Below are 14,292 nucleotides of genomic sequence, written 5' to 3' on the forward strand. Positions count from 1 at the left end.
TTAACAATTAGCATAGAATCCCCAAAAACATTAAGTCAAGTGACACCATGTGAGAGACACCACCTCAAACCTAAAAGCAAGGCTTGATATTCTGCCTCATTATTAGAATGGACATCCTCCAAGCTGATACCTTCTCCATAAAGTTTGTCACCTTCGGGACTGAACACCACTATCCCTGTTGCCGCTCTATCTTTAATATGCTTGTATGCCCCATCAAAGTAGAGGGCATGGGCATTCTCCACCCGTGGCGGCTCCTCAAGAGGAGGTGTCTCCTCTTTTACCTTTCCCTTCTCCTTTTCCTTATTTTGATGGCATTTATGGGTCAACAAATCAGCTAGGCAAGCTCGAGTAGAATCCTCCACCTTGAAGGTGTAGTCAAACTCTTGGAGTTGTATCACCCACTTAGTAATTCTGGCTGAAACATCCATGTGCTGTAAGGCATAGGGAAAATATTCTTCTGTCGTGATCACTATGAACGGCCTAGGGAGAAGATAAGGATGAAACTTTCTTATAGCAAACATTAGAGACAAAACCATCACCTCGACCATCTTGTACCCTCGTTCTGATGTTGTCGTTACTCTGCTAGAAAAGTAAACCAGTCTCATTAGGCCAGTTTTAGCATCCTTTTGTATTAGTGCTGTCCCTAGAGCATCTTCCCCAAAACTCGTGTTGACAAAAAACTCTTGATCCCAACAAGGCTGTAAAATTATAGGAAGGGTGCTAAGAGCCTTCTTCACCTCGTGAAAGCACCTTTTGCTTTCGTCACTCCATAGGAGCTCCTCAGAGTGGGTTAACTGTTGCAGTGGAAATATTAATTGGGAGAGGAGATGAATGAACCGCCCCATATATCGCACCTTCTGAATGAAAGAGGTTAGTTGCTTCACAAAAGATGGTGATGGCACTGCCAATAGGGCCTTAACTTTGTTTGGATCTGCTTCAATGCCCCTCTCACTTATGACATGCCCTAACAAAGTTACACTACTTTCGCCAATGCGACACTTCTCATGGTTTAACTGCCCCCCCATTTGTGCAAGTCGATTGAAAGCTTCATCCATCTTCCCTAGATGTAGAGTCTTAGAACTATAAATACAAAAATCATCAATAAAGACCCTGATGGATTTCCCAAAACACGGCTGGAAGACATAATTCATGAATCGTTGGAAGGTAGCTGGGGCATTTGTTAATCCAAATGGAATTACTTTGTAAGCAAAACAACCCCAAGGTGTAATGAAGGTGGCCTTCTGTTGATCCTCTCAGCTATTCGGATCTGGAAATAACCTGAATACCCATCACAAATAGTATATCTCTCATGCCTAGCCACCTTGTTGAGTATTTCATCCTGAAAGGGAAGAGGAAAGTGATCTCTCTTTGTTGCAGCATTTAGCGGCTTGTAGTCCACACAAATCCTCCATTTTCCATTCTTCTTGGGTACCACAGGTGAAACCCACTCTGAGTCTCCTATTGGATAGATGAAGCTTGCCTTCAAAAGTCATTGCACCTCAGTGAGTAGAGCGTTTTGTTGAACTACTCCCAATCGTCGTAGTCGCTGCACTACTGGCCGTGCTCCCTCTTTTAGATTAATGTGATGTTGTACTGCTGTCACAGCTATGATGTGTTCATAATCAGAAATAAAAAGTGCAGAGTGTTTTATCACCACTTTCATGTAGGCTGCCTTCTCCTCAACTGATAGATCCTTAGCCAACATTTTTGCTAACCCCTCCTTCTCGACCTTTGGAAGCTGCTATGGAATTTCACTACTAGAAGGCCCTTTTAATGTAATCCCCATCACTTCTAGAGAGCTTTCTTCCTCCTCATTAGAAGACTCTCCCTCTGTCATAGATGACCAACCCTCCCTGAAACTCCATTCATCAGCGGTGGTCTCTAACACAAGATCCTCCTGTCGGCCCTCCTTCATGTTGTAGATAGTGCTCTTTCATTTTTTATGCAGCCCCTTTTGTGGCCTTAGCTCTAAAGCCCCTGTCTCCCAATCTTGTGTGGCTTTCATTCCCATTAGCCATGGTCGCCCAAGAATGAGCGGATAGCCGTCCCCCTTCACTAGCATCACGTACATGTCAAGCTCCAATTGCATTCCACACACCTTTACCTTGACTTTCTTTATAACTCCCAAACAATTTACTACTACATTGTTAGCCATTTTGGCCCCAAATTTAGTAGTTTCATTTACCTCTAATCCCAAACGATGCATCAACTTTTCCGTCATGACACAAATCTCTGCACCTCCATCCACATATGTCTTTGACACTCTCTGCCCATTGATTTCGGCTTCCACTAGAGGCACAATATCTTTCATCTTTCTAGCCTGGATTGCATTCACATGTCTATTCTTCATGGGTCTAATGCTTACCATCTTGGACCATTGTCGCCGCACTGTTGGAGATAGATGTAGTAATTGTGGCCATGAAATTTTTGGCCCTTGATTCCTCACATCAGCAAGCAAATCATAAGCTCTAGTACCTTTACCCAGGAAAAAATCATCTGGCTCAATGTGTCGCTGTGAGCGAGCCCTCCCCTTTTTACTGTTGCATGTCTTTACAGCCATTGATGACTCTGTCTCCTCTTCCATATTTTCAACCTCCTTTGGTGGTGTAGGCTCCATTCTCTCAATTCTACGGGCTTTCTTCACCGGCATTGCTTCAACCTCTACTACTTTGGCCTTCCCTTTGACATCACTCTCATCTAAACTAATTATCCTGACATCATGATTCTCTGGCGGCTGGACATGCAAGGGCCGCACCTCTGCAAGTGGTCGAGGATGCTGGAGAACTTGAACCGGCAGTGGAGGCCCTAGATTCGGTGGAACGAACCTTTCCCTAGGTGGTGTCACTTGTTGTCCCCTCCTTGGTTGGAACCCATTTACTGGAAAACGCCTAGGATGAGGGCAAAAGTACATACCATGGCCAGTCTCCCCACAATTATAGCAAACATACTCTCTTTCTTGTCTCCTTGGACCTCGATTGCCTTCATTTATGAGGGGAGGGGATTGTACTCCTTGCACCAAATTTAATGAAAGGCTTTCAAGTTGATTAGTAATGCATTGTAGGAGCTCTTGCTGTGGCATCTCCGCTTCAAGTGGGGCCTCTGCTATTTCTCTAGGCCTTGGCATGGTTGGTAAAACCTGCATGGGCTCAACTCCCGCCTTCAACTGGGCTTTATACTTCAATTTTCTATCTTTCTCCCTCGCATAAGTGACTAATTCTTCATAGGATGTGGGAAACTTTCCTTTGACCTTCTCCCTTAGTAGAGGATGGAGTCCGGCTAGAAAACAATCTTTCTTAAGGCAATCAGGTACTCTTTCTCCTCGGCATGAATGCGGCCTTGAGATCCTCCCAATTACCCTTTGTAGCCTCTGAGAGAGCTTGATACCACACTCGAGCATCACCCTTTGGAACTAAAGGAAAGGCCCGTACTTTGGTTGCTTCATCATCCCGGTCTATGACTAGGAAGGCCATTTCTAAGTCATCCAAAAAGTCCAAAGATTTCTCCCCTTTGTGCCCAAAAAAACTTGGAAAAGCCATGATAGGAAGATGTTGATCTAGCTCAATACAAAATAAAGATGAATACGTCTAGGCCCAAGTCATATCTTATTAAGGGTAGAATAAATGGATTTACAGATGCATTAATCTCAGCAAGACGACGAAGGCCCAATAAGACCCTTATAATATTTTGAAACCTGAGCTTTGTGCTAACAATTATATGCACGGTTTGTCTAGCAAGTGGACGGATAGGTCCAGACAAATTCCTATGGTTCATGGGATACACTTAGAGTAGAATGAATATGTGCACATTAAAGGAGATGTTATAATCCAAAATATGGAGTATTATGGGATCAGGGGACAACAAGATCTCTCTCAACCTCTCAGCTCCAAAATAGAAGACCAACCTTTGCTGAAAATATATATTTCTACTAATGCACACATCCACCCGAATGTTTTGAACCGATTGAAAGTTGTAGAAAGTAGGAGTAGTCATTTATGTATTAACTACAAATTTTCACTACAAACTTTCATGAAGCGTGTTGTTGAAGCTATGGCCTCTTAGATCCCACCATTCGAGAGATGCGAAGGATTTTCTCACCACTGATTAGCGTAGCTTTTGTGTGACCATCATCAGCCTTGTAAAGTTCATAGGCTTCGATAGCTATCTTCTCAATTACTTTGAGTCTTCTTGCTAGTAGTAGTTGAAACGCACCACCATATGTAGCCTCTCGCCAATACCGCACACCATTGATATGTAACTCACCCTCCAAAAACTTGTTAATCCCCGAATTTGAAAGTGCCTTCACCACTTGAAGACGAAGCTCCTTAGGGAGTGTCTTTACACTAGACACCAAGCACTCAACACAATGCCTTGACCTAGAGACTTGATGAGAGCAAGATTTCTTATGAAGCAAAGAAGGGTGTGTGTAATTAACTTGCTTTACCCGCATAGGTGCCGTTTGTTGATAAAGATCCTTCTTCTCTTGAGCTTCTTTTGGAGACCATAGTGGTACTCTTGAGCGGTGAATCCCTTGAATAGAGTTTGATGAAGATTCCTCCTTAGTGATTTCTTGACAAACACTCGTTGAAGAAGAGGACAACTCCTTAGATGTTTTTTTCTTTATAGAAGTTGTAGAGCGTAGCTTGAGAACTCCTCAACGGGGCACCAAAAATGAGGGCTGAAATGATGAACGGGTTGCCTCTTACCCATCCAACCTCCAATCCTCACTAAGAGAACTAAGGGCTAGGACATCCTTTTTCTCAAAGAGAATCAAGAGAGCCAAGACGCAAATTTACAAGAGAGAATATATGTACTAGACACCATATTAGAATATGAGAGAGAGAGATGAGAGGAGAGGGAGAAAATAGGAGAAGAGATAGAGGAAGCTTGCCATTATGCTACATGGAATGAGAAGATGAGAAGAGAGGGAGATAATAGGAGAAGAGGTAGAGGAAGCTTGCCATTATGCTACATAATAAAAGAACTCACTCATAGCTCACCTCAAAGAGATGGACTAGCATGAGGGTATTCTAGAGTGCTCTCATGGGCTTGTCATTGTCCTTCTTCCTCCCATATTCATTCTCCATGGGCTCTTTATATAGCCTCCATGAGAGATTAGATTAAGCTAATCTTCTTGATTAACATAATCCTAGATGATGTATGGCATCTTTAAAAATATGGAGAGTAGTGGATGGGACAAGTTCCCACCTTGGTCATCATGCAAGAAGCCAAGGATGGTGGTAGACAAAATATAGAAATGGAGCTAGATTACAAGAGGTGGGTGGCCAAAGCACATTATTATAATATATTTACAAGAAGGATAGAGTGAAAAGTTGGTGTGGTGAAAGAGAGAAGAAAATTGCATGTAGCCAGCAGTCTGTACCTTCGTAACTTCAAATCCGTGAGGAATTTGAAAAAAGTTACTTCTGCAACTTTGTAGACCAGGTCGAAACCGATCGGGTATGGCGAGAATTTTCTTGAAATTCACTTTCTCTTGGGAGTTATTGAGATTATAAAAAATGGCTTCCAAAAGCTGCTTTGACTTTAGTCCCCCATATGTATATAAATACATATAAGCATGTGACAAAAGGGGTCCATGCTTGTAAGCTTTTGTGCAAGATCCAAATAACACCATGATGTGGATATTGACTTGTGTGCTAGGGTGAGGTGTCCTCTAATGATGGTGATAGATTCCAAATCTTAGTGGTGCAGACGGAGCCCATGTGTAGTTGGAGGCTAGTCCTTTGAAAAATCTATGTACTCACTCAACTCCTAGGTGTAATCCATTTTCATCTTCACTAAGATAACCATTCCTTTTACCCTTTACATTGACATGCCTCCTAAGAACTTGTTCCTCCATTTGCTAGAGTTATCATAATCAAGAAGCAATGTAGCATACCTAGTGCTTGAAGAGTAAACCCAAAGTGATATGGTAAGCTCTTGATAGGGGATTTGGCCCAATTTTGTGGTAATAATTCAGGTTGTAAAAACCCGGATCACCATAAGGACTACGTTGCCCTCGCGTCGTGCGAGACATATGGGTATACGTAAGCCTCTTCCTCATTTGGCTCCTCCACATAGTGGACTGGCATGTCAGTTGGTGGGTGAGTCATGTAGGGACCAGGCAGTCTTGGTATACCCATAGGATTTATGTCCATTCTAAGAATAGCCGGTTTAATATCGTTAGGCGCAGGAAGGGCCAATGGGGCCACCCTTCCAAAGAATTGTTAGGGTTTGTTCACTAGGTATGGCTAGCCGTAGGGTTGTGAGTAAGGGAGTCTTCTTGGTAATCTGCAATGCACAACATCGTGACCAAATCTACTACAATTAGTGCAAGGTCGTGACCTAGGGTCTTGACACTCGACCGGCAAGTGGCTTTCCGCCACAATACATGAATTGTACGTGCGGGTGTGTTGGTCGTCTCAACATATCCTGTAGTTTGGCTATCTCTATTTTCACCTTAGTCAAGTCTTGGTTTGTCTCAGAGGCCTTCCCCTTGTCCAGGGATGTTGGACCTAATCGTTCACTAGAGGCTGACGGTCTCTCCAAACTTTGTGAGTTGGTTTCTTCTAAATTTGAGCTCTTGGAGCTCTGGTCTTTCAGCTAGTCATCCACTCAAATAGCCTCTTCAAACACCCTAGCTATCGAGTCTTTCTGTAAGTGCAAATTACCTGCCAAGGCCTTATATAGCTTCTCTCTCCATATTCCACTGATAAATACGGTGGACACTGCTCTCTCAGTAGGCCATTCGCCCCCACGGGGATTCTCTTGAAGAGGCTCCTTACGTGGGTGACATAGTCACAAATGTCCTCTTTCTCCTTCCACTAGACATTCATCAGTCTCACTAGTAGATTGTCAGAGTATTTGGGCTCAGAGAACCTCTTGATGAAGAGGTATTTGAGGCTGTTGAAATCTACTCGTTCTCTGGCATCTAGAATCGTGTACCAAGTCCTACCCTTATTGCCTATGCAAAGCCCTAATGCTTGAGAGCGTTAAATCAAGTCAGTGAGGCCATTGGCCTCGCAAACTTGCTCGAATTGCTCCACAAAGTTTTATGGGTCATCGTGGGGTTGGTACTTGTTGAGTTGCTTTGCAATGATTGGGATTCTAGACTAGCCCTTACAGCTTTGGTTTGTTTCTAATCCTGTTAGTAATGATGTCGCTAGTACTGCAATACTCTGCTCTACTACGGTGTTATCGAGCAATGTCCGATTCCCACCTACCAGGTTCAGCACCCGCTGTACCTCACGCAATTTTTCATTCTGCCTTAAGCTCCTAGCATGCTGGTCCTAGTTGTATTTCACTATGCCTTGCAGTGCCTCATGTGTTATGATGGCTTCTGCTATTCTACCGCGGTGCTCATATCAAGCGTGCACATCATAGCTGTTTTACCAGCTACCGGATCGCCTCTAGAAAAACTCCTAAGTCGAGTTACTCATTCGGCCTACGATCTGAGCTTTCCTCTGACATGATCACGTTCTCGTGCTCCACCAAGTTGTCGATCAGGTTGCACAAGCTGGTGAGATCCACTTCTCTAGTGTTGCTTGCTTGGTCCTACTGTGTACCTTGGTTGTCCATCTATGTCTTGGGATCTTCTCCTACTGGTGGGTTCCTTGAGGTGTTTATTTGAGTGAGTTCCTTGACTTATTGCATCTAATCCTCAATTTACCCCTCCTCAATGTGTGTGTTCTTTCTCATGCACTTGTGCTCATTCAAGCTTTCCGCTGTCCTTAAGTGTACTTTAGGTGTGGAAATTCAGGATGAGTGCAGAAAACAAGTGTTTAAACGGCTTACATACCCTCTCGCTTCGTTTTAGGCCCAGTAGGCTTGTTGACCCGCGTATGGACGTCTTGTCCATCTTTGGGTTATTCGTCCAAGTTGCAAGGGCCGAGTGTGTCACTCGGACGGGGCCAAGGGCCGAATGGGGTTGTAGGCCGAGTGAATTTACTCAGGCAAGCTAAGGGCCGAATGGTAACTAGCCCGAATGGCCGAGGGCTGTGGGCCGAGGGCCGAGGGTCGAGTCAAGAGGACTGAGGGCTGAGGGTCGAGGCTAAGGAGCTGAGGCTAATGGGCTGAGGGCCGACTGGTGTTATAGGCTGAGTGGCCGAGTCAGGTGGGCCGAGTCAAGTGGGCCGAGTGGTGAATTCGACCGGGCCGAATGTTAACTTGACAGAGTGGGGTGGCTGAGTCGGTAGGGCTGAGGACCAAATTTCAAAGTTGGTCCAAATGCTTCACTCGAACGGGCCGAGTGAAAGGCGTCCGAGTGTAGTGGGCAGAATGGCCGAGTGGTCCAAGGGCCGATTCTGGGACTCGGCCTAGAATCGTTGACACTAGGACAGGCCGAGCCATGCACGACGAGGTCGCGTCGGGAATGATTTCATCAAATCCAACGATCCTCACAACCGCCGAGCATGACACCGTCCATATCACAACAAATACATAGCAGAGAGGTCTTGACGTACCTGAATCGTGCGGAGAGCTCCTCAATGGCAAGATCAAATCGAATCAACGCTAGGAGCACACTCTCACTCTCTCTCACTCTCTCTCAATGTCAGGGCATGAAATGAGCTCTTCCTAGTCCCCTTGGCTCTTAAATCCCTTGTTGGGTAAGGTTTCGGTATCCCCAATCACTCACTTGCCGACATTAGCATCCCAAGCACTCTTTTTTTTTCCATTTTTGCATGAATTGTGCCTTGTTTTACCCTGTTTTTCAGCAGCAAACCCTACGCTTTTCCTATCCAGTTTCCTAATCCTATCCTACTCTAAATGCAACAACGGTTGAAGGAAAAAAAACTGAAATGATTTCTCCATCTTTTCCAATCATCAAACTAGCAAAATAACCCGAAATACTTACTTGTTTCGAAGATTAAAAAACCCAAACTTCCTACCTACCTCAAGCTCTGGTTCGAGGATGAATCCCTTACTTCAATGCTCGATATGCAGTGCACGAGGGCTCAAGCTTGAATCCGTGGTCTCGGCAATGGAACCAAAATGTGGGAGCTTTCGCTCAACCGCCAAGACCCATGGACCGCTTATTGCTTCAAGCATTCCAAGCAAGCTCTCATGGCTATCTCTCACCTAGCCGATGCGTCATCGATCCTCTTGGGGTGTAGTGAGCTTACCTTGATGCCAAAATGAGTTGCCTCCTCCCTTACACAAGTCGGTAGCCCCAAGATCCTAGATGCTAGCTCAAGCATCCTCAAGCCTCCTCCATCTCCAAGCTCCATTCTCCATAGCCACGTGCAAGGTAAGAGAAGGGAAGGGAAGAGAGAGGAAAAGAGAAGAGGAGATGGTGAAGAGCTTCATCCTCTTGATTCCTCACTTCCACACACTCACTCACTCACTCACTCACTCACTCACTCACTCACTCCCTCACACTCCCACACTCCCTCCCTCAAGAGCACACACACTAGCAAGAAGAAGAGAAGAAGAGAAGAAGAGAGGACTCTTGTTAGCCACACACCAAAGAATGAGCTTTCATTCACTTTTTGAACTTTATATATACAAACCCTAAAACCCCCATAGGTGCCCATCCCTTGTTACATGATCGGCCATTGTGGCAAGGTCCCTTTTCCTAATTCCCTCTTCTTGCTTCATGCCTATACCCGTCTATTCCTTTAGAAGTAGCACAGAAGGGAGCCTGGCGCTCTTTTACAAGAGTTTTTGAGGTGCCTTTCCTTTAAAATTGCTCTTTTTGCCTCAGTTTAGTTTTCGAGGCCGCCTCTACGCCTTTGCTCTCTTTCTATTCTTTTTGCACTTTTTCCTTTATTTTTTCGCCATTCTGATTTGAGGTTAACAAAGACATAGAAAATTGAAAAAGAAGGTTGCCTTACAGCTAGAGGAGAAGAAGAGATTGAAGAGGGAAATTGAGGAACAAGAGCAGCAAGGATGATGATCCTAGCTTAAAGAGGTAGGGAGGAGAAAGCTTCGATGAAGTGAAAAAGAAGGCATAAGAATGGACAACTAGAAGTAAAAGACAAGTACAATACTTAGCACCTTGTCTAGCTCATACAGAAGGGGACAAGGTGTTCGTAGAGAGCAAGGCAGAGGCCACACAATTGACCTTAGAGACCGAACAATGTGTGTTCCTCGACACTATCATGGACATCACCTAAATGGAATAAGGGGAGGCCATCAATTCATTGAAAAGAAAAATGGGGATTTTTTGTAGGGCCTTGAGACAGGGGCTACACATGCCACCACAAGCATTAGGAGTCAGCCTAAGTGTATAAGACCACAAGAACTATTTGCTGAGGGAAGGCTTGGTGATGTAAGAAGTGGATGCCCTGGGATTCACTGAAGGAGCACCATAGGAACATAGGGAGGAGGATGAGGCAAAACCCTTTGGAATGGAACAACAAGAGGAGGAGCTAGTCCCACAACCTCCTTCCCCCATGACCTGAAGAGCAACATCAGGTGGATGCCCCTACTACCAAGAAAGTCAAGCTCAAAAAGAAGAGGAAGCAAATGCTAGAGAAAGCACGAAGAAGAATGAATGCTCAATCGATAGTAATGCCAATAGCTCCCACCTACCGAGAGAAGATTGCCTCCCAATAAACTAAACACTGAACTCGGGAGCAGAGAGAAAATAACCGTGAATCATTCAACTTTGATTTTTGATTACCTGTAGCATTGAGCAAGGTATTATCCACCAAGGTGGTGGAAGAGGTGATTGATATCGAAAGGAGGTTGGGAGATAGGTGGACCTCTTAGAGAGAGAGAAATTCTACCCAATGGGGAATAGAGGCTCCACACTACTAGGAGAACAAGGTCTATGAAGTGCCCAAAAGAGTGAAGGGCTATGAGTGCCAACCAAAGTGGAGGAGGTGGATTTGGGAAGGCAAGATGGATGCTTGGATATCATTTTGCAACGCTCTATCCTTCAAAAGAAATAACCCTACTTTCATGCCATATTCAAGAAGGTAGGAGTGGATTACAATATTTGAACATCCAATGGTCGATATGACTTTCCCAGGATACACAATGTCAAATCCACCAAGCTTGAGCAAGCCCTCACTTTCATGTTACAAGATCTATACGACTCCATAGCCCACTTCCTTAATAATGAATTCACTTCATGCCTAGACCCAACCTTCCTAACTACATGTAATTATCTTAGATTACTTAGGGTACTATTAAGGCAAGAGCCTATATCCGCCACTCTTTTTTGATCCAAATAGCATAAAAAACTACGCTATAACTAGATTAATGATATTGGCTACCCTCCTTCCCTCTTTTTTCTTAGATCTCTTAGAATAGATGAATGATAGCCACTTCACTACTCCTCTTCAAGCACGAATGAACCTCAAAGGATACATGCAAAGTTGGAGATTCCTTAACAAATCTCTTAAGCTCCCAACTCCTCCCTCTCATGACTCTGATGAGATGAAGATTAGATTCTCGTCTATTCACAAAACAAAATAGAGACAATGAAAAGAGAAAAGAAAAGAAAAGAATAAGAGATCACGAGAAGAAAATCATAGGAAAAAGTAAATGAATCATCATCATCTCACTACACGTAGGCCACAGTTGCTGCACCTAGGGGTCCTCAATTTAGGTGCATCCGGTGGCTTCAATCGGCTAGCTCCATCCCTAACCTCCTTAGCCCATTTTGATTCCCCACATCATGCTTAGGGCACATAAAGGGTAGGACATATCTAGGGATGTCACCCTCACTATGGTTAGACCTGTCTCCCTAAGCCACACTCACCGCACCCCCTTAGGCAAGGAAACTACTCCTTGTTCCACTAGCATGAGCACAATGCACCACATGGTAAGGTAGACACACCCCTATGAAATAGTACACCTTTTCTTTACATGTAAATACAAATACTGCAAACCACCAACTTCGGAGGCCCCATCAATCCACTTTCGACTCCACCACCTTAATCATATGATCAACTTCTCCCTAGGACCAATCCCCATGAGGCCCCAATATGCACACAACTATCCTTCAAATCACCAAACCCTCATTAGCTTAGACCCACAAGTGCCATGGGATTGGCACTCGTTTAGGAGGGAAGTAATGTCACAGACATGCCATGGACCATGCAACACAAAAAGAAGCAGAGGAAGACCAAGTCAAAAAGTGAATAGAGAAGCTCCTTCTGCGCCCAGGCGAGAAAAGTGGAGAAGAAGGCAAGCTAAAAGAAAATGTGGGAGAGCATCAAATATTCTAGCAAGGTACTAAAAGAAAATGTGGGAGAGCATTGAATATTCTAGCAAGGTGCTCAGAAAAAACATGGGAGAGCACTGAATATTCTAGCAAGGTGCTCTGAATATCCTAGCAAGGAAAGCCTAGGGTGTAATATAATTCATTTATAAAAGAGTGCTAGGCTCCCTTCTATGCAAATTGTAAAGTCTAAATAGACATAGGTGAAGGGATAAGGCAACTAGAAGGGAGTAGGAAAAGAGCACCTTGGCAAGATGCCTGATCATGTAAAAAAGGGATGGGTGTCCAAGGGATTTAGGGCTTGTTTATAAACTCAAAAAGTGAATGAGAAGCTTATTCTTTGTTGTGTGGAGAAAGTGGTTTCTCCATCATGGCAATCGAGTTGAAAGTCTCCTCATAATCTAGGATGTATTACTGTGCATATCCCTTTGCAACGAGCTGGGATTTATACCTTTCCAATGAACCATCTGACTTGCATTTCTCTTTATAAACCCATTTTCTTAAAGACATCGAGTACCTCATCCTTGTACTTCAGAATGTACAACCATGTGTATAAGTTGAAATCATCTATCCAACCGACAGTAGATTTTTGCAAATTTTGTTCTGCCATCTGTCCAATTGACAATAGATTCTTGGTAATAGAAGGTACATGTAGTACATCATGTAGGCTCTTCTTTCTGTCGTCATAGTTGCAACAGTCTACCTTCCTACTGGTGGGCCGTCTCGCAGTCGTGCCCAAAATCTTTCCATCCCTTTCAGCTCTAAGTCTTGCATGACTTCCCGAACAACGTCCTTATGAAAAGATCTTTTCAGGATGAGAAGCTCATATTTGCATTGCATTCTCCTTATCTCCCGAAGGGCGATAGTGCCCGGTTTCCATCTCCTCTTCTGCTTTGGTGGTCGTTGTGCTCTATGGGGAGCACCTATTCTCTCCTTCTTGCTTGCTTGTGTGTGCTTGAGAAAGAGTGTGTGAGGGTGTGAGGGAGTGAGTGTGTGAGGGTGAGGGATCTTGGAGAAGAAGCTCTCCATCATCTCCTCTCTTCTTCTTCTCTTCTCTTCTTTTGTCTCACGCATAGCTATGGAGGATGGAGCTTAAAAGTAGAGGCTTAGCTTGCATCTCAAATTGTGGAGCTACTGGGTTGCTTGAGGGAGGAGGCTACTCATTCAGGCATTAAGGTAACCTCACTACACCTCTGTAGGATCGAAGGCGTATCAGCTAGGTGAGAGATAGCTATTTGTGCTTGCTTGAAATGCTTGAAGAAATAAGCGGTCCATTGGTCTTGGCGAATGAGCATGAGCTCCCACTATAATTTTTCACACAAAAAAAGGCTCATGCTAGGTGAGATTCTAATTAAACTTGCTTTGATACCAAGTGAAAAAAGAGATGAGGAACATGAGAAGAAATAAGCCTTAATAAATCAACACCCCCATCTCCCATTGAACATTCTAGCTTTGAGAAGGTTAATTGATCATAGCTCCTATTATAAAACTACTCAACTTGAACTAAAAATTTGAAGTTGTCATTGATGTAAGCTCTCTCGCATTATGATGTATACTCATGTAATAGCCTATTCTTCTAGGAAGCTGAAGATTCATGAGAAGAACTATGCTACCCATGATCTAGAGCTACTTGTTGTAATTCATACCTCCCAAACTATGGAGACACTATTTTCTTAACAACAAGTTTACGTTAGTCACCAACCATAAAGGCCTCAAGTGGATATTTACTCAATCAGATCTAGACACACGAGGCAACGATAATGGATTGAAGTCTTACAAGAGTATGAATTTAAGATCAAGCACATGCCATGTAAGGAGAATGCTATTGTGGATATCCTAACTTGCAAAGCATTTCTCAATGCCCTTATGGAAGCCCATGATTCTCCTTTCTTAGGATATCCAGGCTATGCAAAAACTCTCAACACTATAAGAAGAAGCTTTCATTGGGAAAAGCTCAAAAGAGATGTGCTTAAACATGTCGTTGAATGCCTAAGCTACCAATAGGTCAAGGATGAGCACGTTAAGATGCTAGTAAAGATCTAACCACTTAACATATCACAAACCAAGTTGGAATTTATCAGCATGGATTTTGTAGTTGGTTTACCTTGTGTCCAAGGAGGATA

This window comes from Lygodium microphyllum, chromosome 24 (genome assembly GCF_053477565.2).
Source record: "Lygodium microphyllum isolate KBCC chromosome 24, Lygodium_microphyllum_v1.1.10, whole genome shotgun sequence".
NCBI lineage: Eukaryota > Viridiplantae > Streptophyta > Polypodiopsida > Schizaeales > Lygodiaceae > Lygodium > Lygodium microphyllum.